This window comes from Peromyscus eremicus, chromosome 15 (assembly GCF_949786415.1).
Source record: "Peromyscus eremicus chromosome 15, PerEre_H2_v1, whole genome shotgun sequence".
NCBI lineage: Eukaryota > Metazoa > Chordata > Mammalia > Rodentia > Cricetidae > Peromyscus > Peromyscus eremicus.
This window is the reverse complement of record NC_081431.1, coordinates 44,675,837-44,694,304: the sequence shown is the minus strand read 5'-3', so window position 1 is coordinate 44,694,304 and position 18,468 is coordinate 44,675,837.

Sequence of the window (18,468 nt, the reverse complement as noted above, 5' to 3'; positions counted from 1 at the left end):
GATGTGGAAATATAATCAGAATGAATCCTTTCCACCTCAAGTTGCTTTTGGTGACAGTGTTTTATCAGAACCATAGACACTCTTAACTGAAAAATATGGTACCAGGAGTGAGGTACTGCACAAAACTCAACAAGTTTGGGAGGATTGTGAAAGGAGTTTGGAACTTTGAACTGGAAAAGCTATTAAGTGTTCAGAGTTTAATGAACTATTGTGGGAACTTGGAAGATAATAGGTAAGAGCAATGCATACTGTGAAGCCCTGGCTTTCAGAGAAAAGTACAGACCCTACCAGGGCTGTTTAAGTAATATTTTGAATTAAGAATACATTTCTAGACAACTGGAGCTGAAGAATCAGCCATGGTTAACAAGAGACAATCACCACTAAAGTGAAACCTTTGTGTTTCTGGGACAATTTATCCTGGGTAACTGGAGCTGAGAAATTAGCAGTGATTGGGAAGAGACTGGTATCATTGAGGATCATAAATCTGATAGTATTTTCTCAGGGTCAATATACATGAACTATGATCCATGTAGGGCTAAAGCTGCATTTCATACTGGTAGCTCACTTAATAAAATGTAAGAGTCACCCAGATGGTGCTGGTTTTGAAGGTATGAAATATAATGGTATTTTAATTAGGAACTCTAGTATATACACTAGTCATAAAATATTACTAGATTATAGTAAGGTCATGGAGAATGAGCGAAGTTTGGGATTGTGTGGCTCGACTAGAATCCCTGAAGAGACACCAGGAGAGGTCATTAATTAAAGTGTATCCTCCATTGCATTAGAAGGCCCTTGACTGAAGGAAATCATTGAGAGAAGTTGAGGCTTGGCACCATGTGGTAGTGTAAAAGTCTTTGAAGAAAACCCAGGAGAGGTTGTTGGTAAAGGTTCCTATCCCCCATGATGTCTCCCTCTATCATGGTATCTCTTTCATTGTTCTCCCACTCCATCACTGTTCTAGCTCATCCATCCTGTTCCCTTATGTTCTCATCCCCCATTCTCTAAATCTTTTATTTATTTTACATACCAACCACAGATTCCACCTTTCATCCCTCCTCCCACTTTCTCCAGTCAAAAAAAGAAGGCCTCCCATGGTGAGTCAGCAAAGCCTGGTATGTTCAGTTGAGGCAATTCCAAGCCCCTCCTTCCTGCATCAAGGCTGTGTAAGGTGTCCCACCACAGGTAATGGGCTCACAACCTCCTTTTATCCACTTCCCATCTACAACTCATATGTAATTATCCAGCTTGTGCTTCTTCAACAATGCCAAATTATTGTTAAGGTTTATTGCCCCATGACTTAATACTCTACAGATACATGTCATAGCATCTGTTAGGAACCTCTTCCCTCCTGTGTACAATAACCTATCATTTGATTTACCACCTACTCAGGATCCTCGCTACATCTTCACTTAACCATTGCTTCCTCTATCTACCTATACATTCTTACTTCTATAAATATCAAACTGGAATTTAATGAATCTCCTTTTTGTAAAAGTGAATTGTAATCATTTTATTTCTGTCTTGTCTGTCTTAATGCTGCCTTTTATATTAAAATGTTGTTCAGACTCAGTTTTGGACACATATGGCATGAGTTAGTTTGGTAAAATTAATCTGGTAGAAATGGGAATGTACTAAAAAGTGCAAAAGGATAAAAATAATGTAGAAGATGATACTTGTGACGAAAGTAAAATGAATCATAGTAGTGACTGTGTCATGAGGTAGAAATAGCAAAATGTAGTAGTCCTCCCATCATGTCAAAGTCATGACTTGTTCATATTTTAGTAAGCAAAAGAATCTAAAAATATGCGTAAAAATCATGAAGACTCCTGTGAGAAAATCCCTATGCATATTTACTTTCAACAATATGCATATTGCTGTGTTACAGAATAAACAATGATAGACTGCCAAAATCATAGGGAATAGCTAAGTAGCTGCTGACTGTTTGAATGGGAACAAGTAATGCACTCTTCCTGATGTACCAAACACAAAAGAGGAGGTTATAGGGTCCCAGAAGAAATGAAATGCTGAAACTCTTAAGCACACCAAGTCCATAAGTGAGCTTCAAGTTATAAAGAAGAATCCCAACCACACCTGTTGGAACACAGTCCAGGAGTGGCATCATGTGAGAATTCTGATTACTTGTGAGAAAGCTCCCAGAAAACAAAACAAGAACCCTGTGAACTCAGTTTCTTCCAAACACAGAATTGTTCTTGGAATGTGTTTCCATGCTCCTCCCAGGTATAGTGGATAGGAGCGAGTTTATTTCAGCTGTTATTCATGTGCTTTCTGTGGAAAAACATGTTTTTGCTGTGTGTGGATTGTCCTTGTGATGAAACAATTTACTCATGACTATTCTTGACCCTCAGAGTATAAGTTTCCTGATGCTCTCAATAAAGCTGACTATTGCATGAGACTTTAGTCCACCTCATTGTTAGACCCTGCTCTCCCAGGTTCACACTACCAACTAAAGTGGCAAACACATATCAATATATGTTAAGTATGGGATTTATAAATAATACAAAGAAAAGAAGATAAATATTATTTACCCTAACTAAAATGGCAGTTCATCTGCTGGACAAGAGGAAAAGTTGGTATAATATGTGATTAAAAGGAAGGGGTCATGATTCCATACAATCAGAACAGAAAATAATTATTTTCTAAACTTCAATACACCTGAACGAAAATTCTCTATTTCAATATAAAATGAAAAAATTAGTCCTGGGTCCCCACAATGAATGATAGAGATAACATAAAATGACCTCCTGAAGGAAAAGTGCTGCTTCTGGGGAGCCAAAGGAAGTGGGGCCAGAGGTGAACAAAGGAAGCCAGCACACATGGGAGCAAGCAACAGAGATGAAGATCTGACCTTTGTTGAATGCATAGTACAGGGTGTCGGTCCAACTGTTCAATGACAGCAACTAGGGTCCAAGTATTCAACTTTTCTAGACTTAGGAACGACACCTTGTTCAAACCACCACAGGTCCCTAGATGAAGGACAACACTCACGAAGGATTAAACTCTGAATAACCCTAAAAACAAACCCATTAATGAGTAAGGGCATGTGGACTCAAGAAAGACATTGAACAGTGAGAGACAGCTGTTAGCTCAAGCTCAACCATGATTCCACAGTGACAGAGTTTAGCTAGGGAAGGACTTCAAAGGCATCTCTATGTCTCAGATCTCCTTACCCGTAGGAGTGATCATGGAGTAGAAGTTCAAGTTTGACTCTTCAGACCTGAGATTTAAAAAAACGGAAAAGTGCCTGCCCTGTGCTCTCTTTTGCCTTGTATCTTTGGATGATTAGAAGTAATTTACACCATGACCCTAGAAGAGGAGGATCTAATAAAGAGATAAAGAATATAGATTGCTTTTTCATCATATGGAAAAAAATGGCCTGCCAACCTGAAATTCAACAGGGGCTGTATCTAGAGTTTTCCTGCCTGGTCCACAGTCAGGACAAATCTCTCTCACCTGCCAGTCCCACAGCCACTCAGACCCGACCAAGTAAACACAGAGACTTATATTGGTTACAAACTGTATGGCCGTGGCAGGCTTCTTGCTAACTGTTCTTACAGCTTAAATTAATCCATTTCTATAAATCTATACCTTGCCACATGGCTCATGGCTTACCAGCATCTTCTCATGCTGTTTGTCATCATGGCGGCTGGCAGTGTCTCTCTGACTCAGCCTTCCACTTCCCAGCTTTATTCTCCTCCTTGTCCCGCCTACACTTTCTGCCTAGCCAATGGCCAATCAGTGTTTTATTTATTGACTAATTAGCAACACATGTGACATACAGAACATCCCACAGCAAGGGGCTGTCACAGTTTGTTTGGGTTTTTTTTGGTTTTGTTTTGTTTTGTTTTGTTTTGTTTTGTTGTTTTTTGAGACAGGGTTTCTCTGTGTAGCTTTGTGCCTTTCCTGGAACTCACTCTGTAGACCAGGCTGGCCTCGAACTCAGAGAGATCCACCTGGCTCTGCCTCCCGAATGCTGGGATTAAAGGCGTGCGCCACCACCGCCCAGCGGGCTGTCACAGTTTAAGACCTTAAATTAAGGCCAATGATCTGTGATGCATTGATGTATAAATTGAGATGACTTCAGGGGTATGAAGGTAAGTCCTCATCCCCAGTCAGCTCCTAAACTAACTACCTCCTTACCGGAGAGCAGGCATGCTCTGCTTCTCCATTCTCGTTCAGTGAGCAGAGTTATTCAAACAAGTTAACCACATTCTTACCTGTGTGAGTGCCTTACCATCTCACTACCCAAAGCCTGCTTCCCACAGATCCTGCTTGCGTACTCTGTTCCAGTTCCAAAGAGCAAGCCCCATGTGGAACTTTGTAACATGTGGCATCCATTTCTTCCAGAGACATACATGTCTGTCTGGGATCAGATGTTTGTTTTTGACTGTCTTCATGACTCAAGACATCCTTCACTAGTGCAGTAAATAGCAAACAATTAAACCAAAACCTGTGTCTTGATTTTTCTACCTGGCCAATTATAAGAGAAACTCTGAGATGTTAAACTCTGAGTTGATAGATCTTGAAAGCCCTCCCAAGGATTCCACTGAGTGTCTGGACTTGGGAACTTCTGTCCTAAAGAAAACACGTGTCCTTCGTGTTTATCACACCATTGGGAACTATGCTATGCGAACAAGAACAGACATTAGAATGGTGAAGGAAGAAGTTAAAGTTGTGGATTCCTGAAATCATACTGGGTCCTCAAACCAGCTGACTTTATATAAGTTCCCAAAAGTCTGGCTTTTTCCAGTGTGTTTTACATCTGCACAGAGACCAAGCATATACCTTAACTAAAACCCAGACTTTGATCCTGATTCCATCACTGCCACAATGGATATTTTGTGATAAAGAAATTCTTTAATTTTCCCTCACGTGGCCTACTTATCTTCAGAAGTGGACCCAATTAGTATTTCTCTGTGTCACTTTTAGGAATTATTTTAAAATCTAAATATTCAGGAATGAGTGATAAAAATACATTAAGAGGGCCAAAATTTGAACCATTTTACCTTGTTTCAAATCAACAAAAATCTTACAAATGAGATAAAGAAATCCAGTCCCAGTGAGATTAAGAGATTTTGCCAAAGTCAGATAGGTGGTAAGTGATGAAGATGGTATATTTTAACCCAAAAAATTCAGCCTCCCATTCTGTGCTTTATATCAATTACACTATACTGAGTATCAGTTAAATATGAATTAATATATGAAAACACATATTCCTATGCTTATCACTCTGATGATGTTTAAAGAAATCTCTTTTCTTTCTGCCTCTCTAATTGTAATTGAATAAACCTGTTTATACACACACACACACACACACACACACATACACCACATAAACATTTGTCCCTCCAAACAAGAGATTACCAACAGAATGGTTTTTCCAAATAAGGTTAAGACTAGGAGAAATGCAAGAACAGAAAATTCCAATGCATTGAATGGGTTTATAAAAATCTCGCTCGCTCGCACACCTTTAATCCCAGCACTCAGGAGGCAGAGCCAGGTGGATCTTTGTGAGTTCGAGGCCAGCCTGGTCTACAGAGTGAGATCCAGGACAGGCACCAAAACTACACAGAGAAACCCTGTCTTGAAAAACCCAAAAATAATAAATAAATAAATAAAAATAAAATAATAGAAAAGTAGACATCCAATTTCCTTCACCAAATCCTCAATACGCAACCCCCAAAGTACAAGGCAAATTTGCCTCCACCATCTCAACACAAAAACTAGCACTTGAAAACATAAAGGGAGTTCACTGGAGATGCAGCAGCCTAGAAAAAACGCAATCAGTAAACTTAAGTAAAAAACAACAACCATAAATAAAAGTACACAGTCCTGAAAAAAAATGAAATGTGGATGCCCCAAGGATATAAAGATGTCACAAATGCAATGCACGCTGGAAAAAGATGTCCCTCCCTAAACACATTAAAGGGAAAGACTGTCACACACCAGACTCATAGACAGGAAAAGATGTCCTGGTGGGGCAGAGTGAGGAGCGTCCTCCTAGAGCAGATGGTGATGAAAGATGAGACACTCGAATACAAAGGAGGAGAGTGACTGACCCATGTGTCATAAAAGATGACACACTTGAGATGCTGAGAGGAAAAGACGACTTATCAGAGAAGTTAAAAGGTGAAAAGGGAATGCTTTACCATCACAGAGACAGCTGTTGCCTTGCGAATCGCTCTTCTGAGTCAGCGCTCCCTGCCTCTTTCATGTTGGCGGGTGGGCCGAAAGAATTAGAAGGAACCCTCCTGAGATCGTCTATTCTTACCAGTATTTCCCTTGTTTCTCCTGATCACATTTAATAATTCATCAAGACAAGATCTCCAAATCTACTAATAATAGCAGTATAATTTTTATTCCTAGAAGCAGAAAGAAAATCTGAAAAAAACCCAAGCTAGTCTAAGAACATACATGTGAAGGCGATTTCCCTGAAATAGTGCTGTGAAGTTCTTGCCACTATGGCTTTAAGATACTGATGATCTGACTGTTTTTTTCATCCATGTTATATACATAATGTTCACTGCCAAGAAAATCCATCCTAAGAACTAACTTCTTAAAAATTGTCTGAGCTTAGACTTACTGTGAAAGCAGAAAAAACTCATAATGAGTCCAAGGCACACAAAATCTTCAAAAATCCAGGCCCGGATGATTTCCAAAGAATTATTTTATTAACCTGAATAATAATGGTGTCTGTCTCATAAAATGCTTCAATGGGTACTTTAATAAATCAGATTTCCCCTTGATGGCTGGGAGGGAACTGGTGCTGATCTGAGCTTGTGTACTAAATGTGGCAAGTAGCCAGAGCCTGAAAAGTTATAGATGCTTCCTGCTTTGAACACTCTTTGCTTCAGCACCAAAGCAGGAAGGAGGTATGGGCTCTGTCTCCACTCCTTATAGGTTGTGTCATTGCAGACAAATCACTTACCTTCTCTTATCTCTTTTACTTCCTCTGTGATATCAGGATATTAACAGTACAGATACTGTAAGGTGTTCTTAAGGACTAAGCGAATTAAATCTAGAAAACTCACCAAATAGGGTTTTCACATTCATACTTGATATTACAATCATCACGCATGACCTATCATAAAGGTGTCCTTAGCTATTGCCTGGATATATCACGAGCCTAAATAAACAGTACATTTATGATTCCTAAAAATCAAAATGTCTCCCATCCAATTACTAACCAGGACCAACACTGTAGCTTCTGAGATCAGATGAGATCTGGCTTGTTCAGGGCGGTATTCACTTATATGTGGATATTAGCTGTTAAGTCAATGATAACCAAGCCACAGCCCTGTAGAACTACAGAGGGTAGGTATAGAATAAGAAACTAGAGAGAACAGATAGTTCTCATTAGGAAAAAGAAATAGAGTGGATATTTACAGATGGATGGATGAGGGCATCTAGAATGGGAGGATCAAGTGGGGATGGGAAGGAGTAAGGGAGTAGTAGGAGGGAATGTGGAGAGAGACAACTAAAGTTAAGGGGTAGTGTAGAAACCTAATATAGCAGAAACCTCCTAAAATACATGCATATATGAAGACGATCTAAATGAAGTCACCAAATAATGAGGGAGACAGGACTCAACTGGCCATCTCTTGTCACCAAAGGAAACTTTCAGTACTGGAATTAGATTACATATAATTGAGTTGTTGGCCAAAGGGGCCCTAAGGGAATCCCAAAACAACCCAGGCTGTTCCCAAGACTATAGACTGATCTCTACAAACTGATAGTAAGGTTGCTAAAGACAACACGTACACAACTCACTGAACATGAAGATGCAAAGCTGGTACCCACAGAGCGCCTTCACCCTTATGTTCCAGTGTCTTTGTTACATGAAGGTACTCCTCACGCTACTGTAAGAGAAATGTAAACACCAAGCCAGCCACAAACCCTTTACCTACAGTGGTGCACTACATGCAAGACATGCTAGGGCAATGGTGGCACAAAGCTTGTGGGAATAACTATTGGTGTAAATATTAAGGCCACTCCACGTAGTTAAAAGGAGATTTATTTAATGGCGTAACTTACAAATTAAGGGATAGGTAGGTCGCAGGGTCTAGGTAAGGTGTGTCACAGTCCAGCGGTGTTCTCTGGAGCTCTGCTTGATCCACCTCCACCATCCAGGGTCCCAGAACCCAGCGAGCACCTGCCGATCCAGATCTCAGGTCCCCAGGTGCCTCCCTTGGCCCCGCCTTGTAGGCATGACAGTTGCCGAAGTCTCAATGGGGGTTGGAACTTCCAGATTAAAGCTGGAATGGCTACCCACTACAAATAACTGATCTATATTAAGTTCCATTCCACAAGATGGAACTCCTACCCAACACTGCTTGAATAACCAAGAACCTGAGACTAGATAGCCCAGAGACCTAGGAGAAAGCCAAATAATACTGGTCTAAAAGCAAGAAAGGAGGAAAAGAAAAAAATGTGTTGTACAATGTTGTTTTAAGGTGTGTTACATTTGTTTATGCTGTGAAACATTTCTTTAATGATGCAAATATGTGTTGTATTCTTTTATGTTGCGTTTGTTTAATTCTGTGAAGCTGTGTTACTTTGCCTGTCTAAAACACTTGATTGTCTAATGAAGAGCTGAATGGCCAATAGCAAGGCAGGAGAAAGGATAGGTGGGGCTGGCAGGCAGAAAGAATAAATAGAAGGAGAAATCTGGGGGGAAAGAGGAAGAAAGAGCAAGAGAACAAGGAGAGGCGGATGCTCACGGACCAGTCAACGAGCCACACAGCCAGCCACAGAGTAAGAATGGTAAGATATACAGAAGGAAGAGAAAAGTAAAAGCCCAGAGGCAAAAGGTAGAGGGGATAATTTAAAGTTAAGAAAAACTGGGTAGCAACAAGCCAAGCTAAGGCTGGACATTCATAAGAAAGAATAAGCCTCCCTGTGTGATTTATTCGGGACTTGGGTGGCAGGCCCCTAAAAAGAGCAAAAACAAACAACAAAAATGTAGTGATTAAAATTACTTCTAATGATAGTCTGCTATACTTATAGATCAGGGCCTTGTTCAACCATCATCAGAGATGCTTCCTCCTGCAATAGATGAAAAGATAAAGACTCACAGACGCACACATTAGGCAGAGAATGAGAGACCTTGGAACATTCAGCCCTAAATGGGACGTCTCTACGAAATCCCCCCCTCAGAGCTCAGGGAACCCTACAGAAGAAAAAGTGGAAAGAATGTAAGAGCCAGAGAAGATGGAAGACACCAAGGAAACAAGACCCTCAAAATCAACGTGAGAAAAGCTGATATGAACGCACAGAGAATGAAGCAGCATGCACAGGATTCTGCACAGGTCTGCACCAGGTCCTCTGCACTTACATTATAGCTTCCACTTAGTGTTTTATGGGATTCCTGAGCAGTGAGGAGTGGGTTTCTGACTCTTATACCTTCACTTGAGCTCTTTCCTTCTGTTGGTCTGTCTTCTCTGACTTTGATGTGATATCTTTTATCGTATGATATTCTATTTTGTTACATGTTTTTGAATGAATGAATGAAGAGTGAGTGAGTGAATGAATGAAAAAATGCAAACCTAGTCTCTGGGGTAAAAGGTAGCAACTGAACTGAATTTATACCTGCTGGGAGAGTAAAAGATCAGTTTTCTCCAATGGAATCATAGGGGGAATATCAACCATTCCAGGGCAGATCTCATGTTGTTCAGGAATAGTTGACCAACATATATTGGACTCCACAGTTTGTCTGTTCATTTTTTTGCTTATTTTTTATATTGGTGGGTTTTGTTGTTGTTCTTTGTGTGTGTGTGTGTGTGTGTGTGTGTGTGTGTGTGTGTGTGTGCTTTTATTTGGTTACAGTTTAGTATTTTGTATTGGGAGGGTAGTGTTGTATTTTGTTTTCTAGGTTTGGGGTGTTTTGTTCCTGTATTGAGTTTTTTTTATTTTTTTAAAGAATTTAAAGTTCAGCATGTAGGGCGGAGAAGAGGATCTGGATGAACTTGTGGGAGGGAAAGAATATGATAAAAATCCTGTGCCCAGTGCATGAGTTGGCTGTTTGAAACCTGGGGCTTATGCAGGGTCCCTTGGCTCGGCCTGGGAGGAGGGGACTGGACCTGCCAGGACTGAGTCTACCAGGTTGATCTCAGTCCTCGGGGGGAGGCTTTGCCCTGGAGGAGGTGGGAATAGGGGGTGAGCTGGGGAGAAGGTGAGGAGGGCTGGAGGGGGGAGAACAAGGGAATCTGTGGCTGATATGTAGAACTGAATTGTACTGCAAAATAAAAATAAAAAATATATATTTAACTTGGGCTGGGCAGTGGTGGTGCACGCCTTTAAACCCAGCGCTTGGGAGGCAGAGGCAGGTGGATCTCTGTGAGTTCAAGGTCAGCCTGGGCTACAGAATGAGTTTCAGGAAAGGCACAAAGCTACACAGAGAAACCTTGTCTCGAAAAAAACAAAAACAAAACAACAACAAAAAAAACAGAAAAAATATATATTTAACTTTAAAAATTATTTTAAATAATAAAAAATAAAAATGTCAGTAAACTGTGTTTCCTTCATTAAATGGATAAGGATCAAACAAAAAAAATTACATTAGAAGAATGATTGACTATGTATCGCCTTATACCACTGACACATAGCTAAACTGGTAGAATGATTTAAGATCTTAATAGATAATTTTGCTATAATGTCATGGAGAAGAACTGGAGAAAATTTATCAAAACTAAAACTGATTATTTCTATGGAATATATGTCATGCAAACATTATTTGGTGTATGCAAGAATGAAAAGGTTAGGATCCAAATGCACATATTTATAGAATCATGTAGGAATGTATAGCTATGAAAGATAAAGTTATTTGATTGTTTAGAATGAGAAAACTTGCTTCCCAGGAGCAATACTTGCATCATTTTAGATGATCATGGTATCTGTGTAAGGTGAAATTTATAGTGTCAGAAAAAATCAGACATTTAATAATAATATGAGAAAACAGATTAAGAACATGACATTTAGACTAAAGTGAGTATATATTTGGTTTTTCAAGACAGGGTTTCTCTGTGTAGCCCTGGCTGTCCTGGAACTTGCTCTGTAGACCAGCTGGCCTCAAACTCACAGAGAATTGCCTGCCTCTGCCTCCCAAGTGCTGGGATTAAAGTGCACCACCACTGCCCAACAAAAATAAATAATTTTTTCATACACAGAATCATAACTGGAAAAATCACACCCACAGACTTGTGCACAGTGTGGTAAAGGAGAAGTGGAGAAGAAAGAAAAGGAGACACCATCAAGGAAAATGTCTCTAATGTATTTTCAGTAAACCCTTAAAATGAGAATATTTCCAATGAAAACACTACTCTCTGTGACGTTATGCTGAATACTGACCAGCATTTCGGGGAGGAAGGGGGCCTTAGAAGAGGTGTGTTTACCTAGTCACCACTGTACATGCAGTGTATACACAGGCAACCTGCCTCTGGTCCCAGCTCTGTTATCACCTTCCCTATAGGCTTGAGGTTATAGCTAAAGAGAGGGAAGACCTCAGGGGCCTGGTAAATAGAGTAAAATATATTCCAGGACCATATTTTCATGATATATTAATAAATGTATTTGTTTACTCAGTAGTTCAGACTGGGCAGATCACATTTTGTTATTCTCTACTCCATAGCCAAAATATTAAGTGATTATTGCAACTTTTTAAAAAATATATTATTCAACTTTTCCCTTAAGAAGAGAATCAAAACTGATTCAAATTTTTTTCTTTCTTTCTTCTCTTCCTTCAACTGTATTTCTCTCTTTTCCCTCTTCCAAAACCAGCCTCTAGGATGTTGCATGCCCTATTCTTCCTTACTAGCTTCTAAGAAATATGAAGTCCTTTAAAATGCTTAATTGTTATTCACGGTAACCACTTGGTCCCTTTCCTAGTGCACGATGCTGCCACTTTCTGACATGTAACAGATTAGTCCACTTCTCAGTGTTCTTTAATGTTTTTAATTCCATTACGGTCTCGAGTTCTTTGTAATGTTTTACTGTTTTCAACCACTCTGGCCTCCAACACTCTCAAAGAGGCCAATCTAAGAGAGATTCCTGCTGAGGCTTTTTCTTATTTACTTTTTGAGTTTATTGAAGGAATGTAAATTCTTTAAGCAAAACAGTTTCTGTGCGAAAAGGGTTGCGTACCACCAAAGCTGTTAGATGCATCTCCTTAGGAATAGGCGCCTGTTCCATAATGATAATAATATGAACACTTATGGGTCAGGCCTTTCCCTTATAACTAAATACACATTAGCACTATCACACTTCCTAACAACTCAAGCCATGCAGTTTTGAAGGTAAGTGCTATTTTTACACCCACATGTTTCATAGATAACGAACTGAGCTACCACACATGAGCAACAGAGTTAACTGAAATCTGAGCCAGGCTTTAAAGCCAGGCAGCAACAGTTCCCCAAGGTTACCCACTGAGCCATCCTGCTTCCCACATGGAATGCACACCCTTCTCAGCAATATAATATACATTGTATGAGCACTCACTGAAATTTACTTCAATATAATACAAAAATCCTAAAATAATTATAGGTGCCAGATAGCAAAGTCAGATACTGTAAATATTTGACTATCATCTGAGTGGCACAAAGCATGAATAGAAATGTTATATTAAGTCCCTTTCTATACTTTCCTTGATGGGTTCTGCTCCTTCTTTCTTCGGCATCCAAACATGCAAACGTGAAGTGCAGGTGTGACATGTATGAAACATTAATACAACAGTTTTGGTGAGCAACCATGTGTTTTACAATTGCAAAGATTTGAAAAAAAATACAGAAGCACAGAATTATATAATAATCCTTACTTTCATAACCCCAACTTGAATATGTCCTTTCTTTTGTTTGCAAAATAAATAAAACAATGGAAATAATGTTGTGGTACCCTTTAGGAAAAGCAATTCCTTTTCTTTAGCCAGATAGATTTTTCCTTTATTAAAGATACTGGTTTATTACCAAGAGCGAATCTGTTTCCAGCCAGAAATGAACCTTTCCTCATATCTCACCTTCTTCCCCAGGAACATGTGGAAAGGGTCATGATATCCCCAAACCTCTGCTTCCTAAGATCAGCTTTAAAAGACAATTTGATGTTAAACATCTGTCTATCTTGGTTCCAATTTCTCCATTAGCTGTGAGGTTAACTTAATAAGAATAATATATTGCCACCTATCAAATGCTCTGCCTAAAGCATTATGTATATGCCAATATCACTCGAGTCTGACTGTGGAAGACCTTGAAAGTCCCCTTTGCTTTTCTTGCAAAATATTTTTAGGCTTCAAGATACATTCCAAAGAAATCCTCCACAAAAGCACAAGAAGCAGTAAGTATTCTGTAAGCCTCATATCAGTCATCAAAATCCCTTCGTCTTATAAGCTGAACTGGCACATTGGTGAGGCGCTAGCTCCATCTTCTCATTCCCTTTCATATATTCTACTTTGGGGGGAAGTGCTTTAAGCGTATAAGCTTCGTGCTGTTATCCTTCCCATTTTTAACTTCCCAAAAGAAATGTTCAAGTGTCCTACTCTCAACTTATCCTCCTGCCAAATAGCTCCTAAAAACTATTCTAAGGGTTCATGTTCAATGTCCTCTTCACTTACAAGATTAGCTCTCTTTGCTGATGCATGTGGAGTGGTGGGTGGAGCATAATTCTGTAGCAGAGAGTAATTCCTTAGGTTTAGTCATAGGGGTGTAGTGAGAGGGACACTCCATGAAATATGAGTCATGCTGACATTTTCTGTAGCATTTGGGTCTGTATTCGTCTTTTTTTACATTCCTGGTAGGTTCATTATAGAATTCAGATGGATTGTCACCATCCCTTTGTAGTACTACCTGAACCATATTTGGGTTCTTTCTTTCTGAACTCCTTTCCTAAGACCTTCCAAACTGCATCTCCCACATCTCTCCAGATGTACTAATCTAGTCTCATTGATAGCTTAACTAGAGTCTCCATAAGTAGTAGCCTCACTGGGGTGAGTTTTTGCTGGACTGTCCAAGGCATCTGCCCTCTTTCCTCCCTTTATTCATCCTCCTTCCTTCTCCTTTAATCTATGCTATCCTATTTGTATTCCCAATCAGGATAGTTAGCAAGGCCTGAATGTTTGTCCAGTTTTGGAGCTGAGTGGCAAAGATAGAGACTGCTAAATTAGCCACTCTCCAGTGTTCACCTCAATAGAATGGTCCTACAATATTTTGTTTAAGAAAACGCAAGGTAGAAAAGGGAAAATGATCCCAGTAGTATGTCACCAACTGGCCATTATCCCCTGTACCAAAGAAAGTGTTCTGAGTGTTATTCAGTCTGAGGCTAAGTAGAAGCCACACCAACAGGAGCTCCCTACAGAACTCAAGATGGGGCCATCATTCTGGACCTTGTCTCTTTCCTCTCATTTTCCCCAGTCTCCCTTCAGTTGGGAGAGCTGGTGTGTCTGCTAGCTGTGCTGTCATGGAGAGTCTTATACCTGCCAGCTGGACAGTATCTGTTTCTTCCTTGTCCTTCACCAGGCTCTGACTTTCTGGAACAACTTCTGGCTTTTTCTCCAGTCAGAGCTGAATCCTGATTGTGTACGGCCACAAAAGCCTGTACATGGGGACTCTCCTCTATTTCCCTTTTTCCTTTTCAAAACAACTCCTACTGAGAAATAGTGAGCAGCACTCTGGGTCAACTGGATGTAAACCTAGACATATCTGGAACTAATGAATCTTGACTGGGAAAATGACTCATAAGATTGGCCTGTAGGTAAGTCTATAGGACATTTTCTTCATTAATGGTTAATGTGAAAGGGCCCCACCCTCTGTGGGTGCCATTGCTGGGTAGGTGGTTCTGGGTGGTATGAGAAAGCAGGCCGAGCAAGCCATAAGGAGCAAGTCAGAAAGCACCATTCTTTCATCCTTCCTACTTCAGTTCTTTCCTCCAGAGTCTTGCCTTGAGTTTCTTCCATGACATCCCTTGGTGATGGAGTGTGAAATGAAAGATATAAGATGAAGTAAACCCTTTCATGCCCATTTTTGTTATGGTGTTTCATTACAGCACTAGAAACCCCAAGAAATTGGTACCAAATCATGGGGTATTACTTTGACCATCCAAATTTGGAGGTATTGTTACAGCACTTGAACTTTGGGCTGGAAAAGCCCTTGAGTGCTCAAAGTTCTGTGAGCTCTTCTCTAGGAGTGTGAGAAATAAAAATCCTGAGAGCAATGAAGATGATAGGGATTTGGCTTGTGAAGTTTGAGAGTCCCTTAAATAAAAAACTAATGAAGTGAAACCTTTGGTTTTCTGGGTCAATTGATACTGGTCATCTGAAGAACCAGTGGTGATTAAGAAGAGACTAGTATCATTGGGGATCATAAATCTCGGAGTAGTTCCTCAGATTCAGTACAGAACCTTTAGTCCAGAGGGGTCAACGCTGTACCTTATGCTGGCAGCAGAACTTGGAAATGTGTCAGAGGCTCTCAGGTGGTGCCAATTTTGAAGGCATGAAGTAGTCATGGATTGCAGCTGAGGCTTGGCACTGTGAGAGGCCAGGAGAGACCACTGGTGAAGGTGCTGCCTCTGCTGCATTAGAAGCCTCAGGATAGAAGGAGTCACAGAGAGAAGCTGAGGCTTTGGCACCATGTTTCAAGGTTAGTATTTTTTAAGAGAGCCCAGGAGAGGCTATTGCACTTCATTGCAATGGATACTCCAACATATTAAAGATACAAGTACCATGGGACAACCACCTAGGCCAACAGAACCAGCCTGAGCCCATGTGATGCACTGTGTGCTATGGAAAGCCCTTTGGAGCGTAGATGATCATGAGTCCCAGAAGTCTAACTCTGAGTTTTACACTGGTAAACTGAAGTTTTGCTTAGATATGATGGAGACCATGCCCTGTTCCTTCCCTCTTGGAATTAGAAATAACTTGTTTCGATTTCACAGGAACCTACAGTTGAAAGACTTTGGACATTTAAAGAGACTTGAAAGTTAAAGAGATTTTGGATATTTTAGAGAGACTTTACATAATTTAGAGAGACATAATTTAGATATTTAGAGACACTTTGGAACTTGAAGGAGACTGGATATTTTAAAGAAACTGAGCTTTTAACGTATTTGAATATTTAAAGATTGGGACTTTTAAAAGTTGGAATGTTTTTATATTGTGATACTGATATTAGTATGAGATCTCAGGGATAAACAAGAAAGGAGAGGTTAGAAAATTAGTAATTGTGTGTGTCAAATTGACAAGGAGTCAATCGTGCTGGTTGGTTTTTTGTCAAATTGACACAAATTAGACATATCTGCGAAGAAGGCATTATGATTGAAAAAAAAATGGCTCCATAAAATTAGTCTGTAGACAAATCTTTAGGTCATTTCTTTTTAATTTTCATGAATGATTTATGTGGAAGGGATCCACTTCTCTTGGGCAGTGCCATTTCTGGGCAAGTGGTCCTGGATGGTACAGAAAGCGGGCTGAGCAAGCCACGAAGAGCAAGCCAATAAACAGTATTCTTTCATGGTTTCTGCTTCAGTTTCTTCCTCCAGGTTCCTACCTTGAGTTACTACCCCAACTTCCCTCAATGATGGAGTGTGACCTGATACTTGTAAAATAAATCTTTTCCTCCCAATTTGTTTTTGGTTGTGGTGTCGTATCACAGCAATAGAGACTCTAACTAAGACAATGACATGATTTAGGAAACCATTCAATGGCCATCTTTTCCCGAAACCCAATGTAAAGAATTCCAAACCACGTTAAACAATATACTATCTTGTTCTTTTTCATATAGCCATTAGCACAGCTGTACCAATTTGCAAGACCCTACCCTAGGAGGCTGACTCTAGGAAAAGGGTATGCCACCCAATATAATAGATCATACTCTTATATAAGACATACAGCACAGCAAAGAACAAATGAGACACATTGGTCACTTCCTAAGAAGACAAAATCCAAGAGGATATTACTGTAAATATGAAGTCCAAGAAGTCTTAATTTTTCCTAAGCTGGGAATCAAATCAGAAAATACAACAATTCGATTTCTATGAAGGCAATGGGAAGTGCTAGAGGAATCTGGAAAGGGAACATCCCTACATGAAATGACTCAGCAGCCACCTGAGAGTCTCCCAACCTGGGATCCCCAGACTTTCTAGTCGTGGGCAGCCATCACACTCTCCGAGTGATTCAGTGACTCACCAGACAGTCTGGAAGCTCTTCTGCTTTGGTTGCCAACAGTGCAAGTGGTCCTGCAACTTTCGCATATATACAAACAGAAATGGAATCTTGCAGTGTTTTGTTTAGAGAGACAGCAATGTGGGAAGCCAGAGCAAAGCTGCCTTCCCTGTCTTCTTTTTAATTGGAATTCTATAGGGAACAAAACAAAGGCTATAAACCAATTCAAAGTTCTTTCTTACTCCTCTGGTCAGGTGGAACTTGTCTCAGAGATTCATTAGATTTTCTTCATTTCTCTCTGTCTCTCTGTCTGTCTCTCTGTCTCTCTCTCTCTCTGTCTCTCTCCCGTGTGTTGTCTCTCTCTTTGTCTCTGTCTCCCTCTCTGTCTCTCTGTGTTTCTCTGTCTCTGTCTCTGTCTGTCTTTCTCTCTCTGTCTGTGTCTGTGTGTGCGAGTGTGTGCGTGCGTGTGTGTGTGTGTGTGTGTGTGTGTGTGTGTGTGTGTGTCTGTATTCTCCCACATGTGTTACGTGGGGAGGGTCCATAATGTCCATAACTGTTGAGTCTTGCATTCTGTCATTTGGATGGCATTTAGGTTTAAAGTTAACTCAGAACAAATAAACTGTTAGCAGCAGCATACATGCTTAGGTGCTTCTAATATCTACGAACAGATTCCTTCCCACAGCACACAGTACCAATGTGTTAACATAACACAGAATATGCAATGTCCCTATCAGTGTGCTCCTATCACTAGAAGGACTTCCAAATTCTTGGACACACTGGTTTTACATAGGGAAATATCAATGTATAGAAAATTATAAATCAGGCCATAATTTTTGTTTTTATATTTTTAAAATGATCTTTTAATTACATCATTTTCATCTTGTATATAAGTCATCATCACTGTACTCTAATAACCAAAGATTTCATATGTGCAAACAAACACACCATAATTCAGAGCTAAAGATGCAAACAAAGACTCTTAGAGCTACTATCTTGTAATAGCAAATATTATCCTTATTAATTTACATGTTACACTGTACACACAGGCTATACAGACTATTATGTTCTTAACACAATAATATGACCTCTTAGAAAATTAGGATGTTAAATATTTAAATATCTCCCTAGGCTGGTTATGGTGGCAAAAATCTTTAACCCCAGAATTTAGGAAGCAGAAGCAGATGAATCTCTGTGAATTTGAGGCCAGTCTGTTCTTCATCATGAGTTCCAAGCCAGCTAGAGCTATGTACTAAAAGCCTGTCTCAAAACAAAACAAAACTCTGTGTATAGATAGAATACATAGATCATGT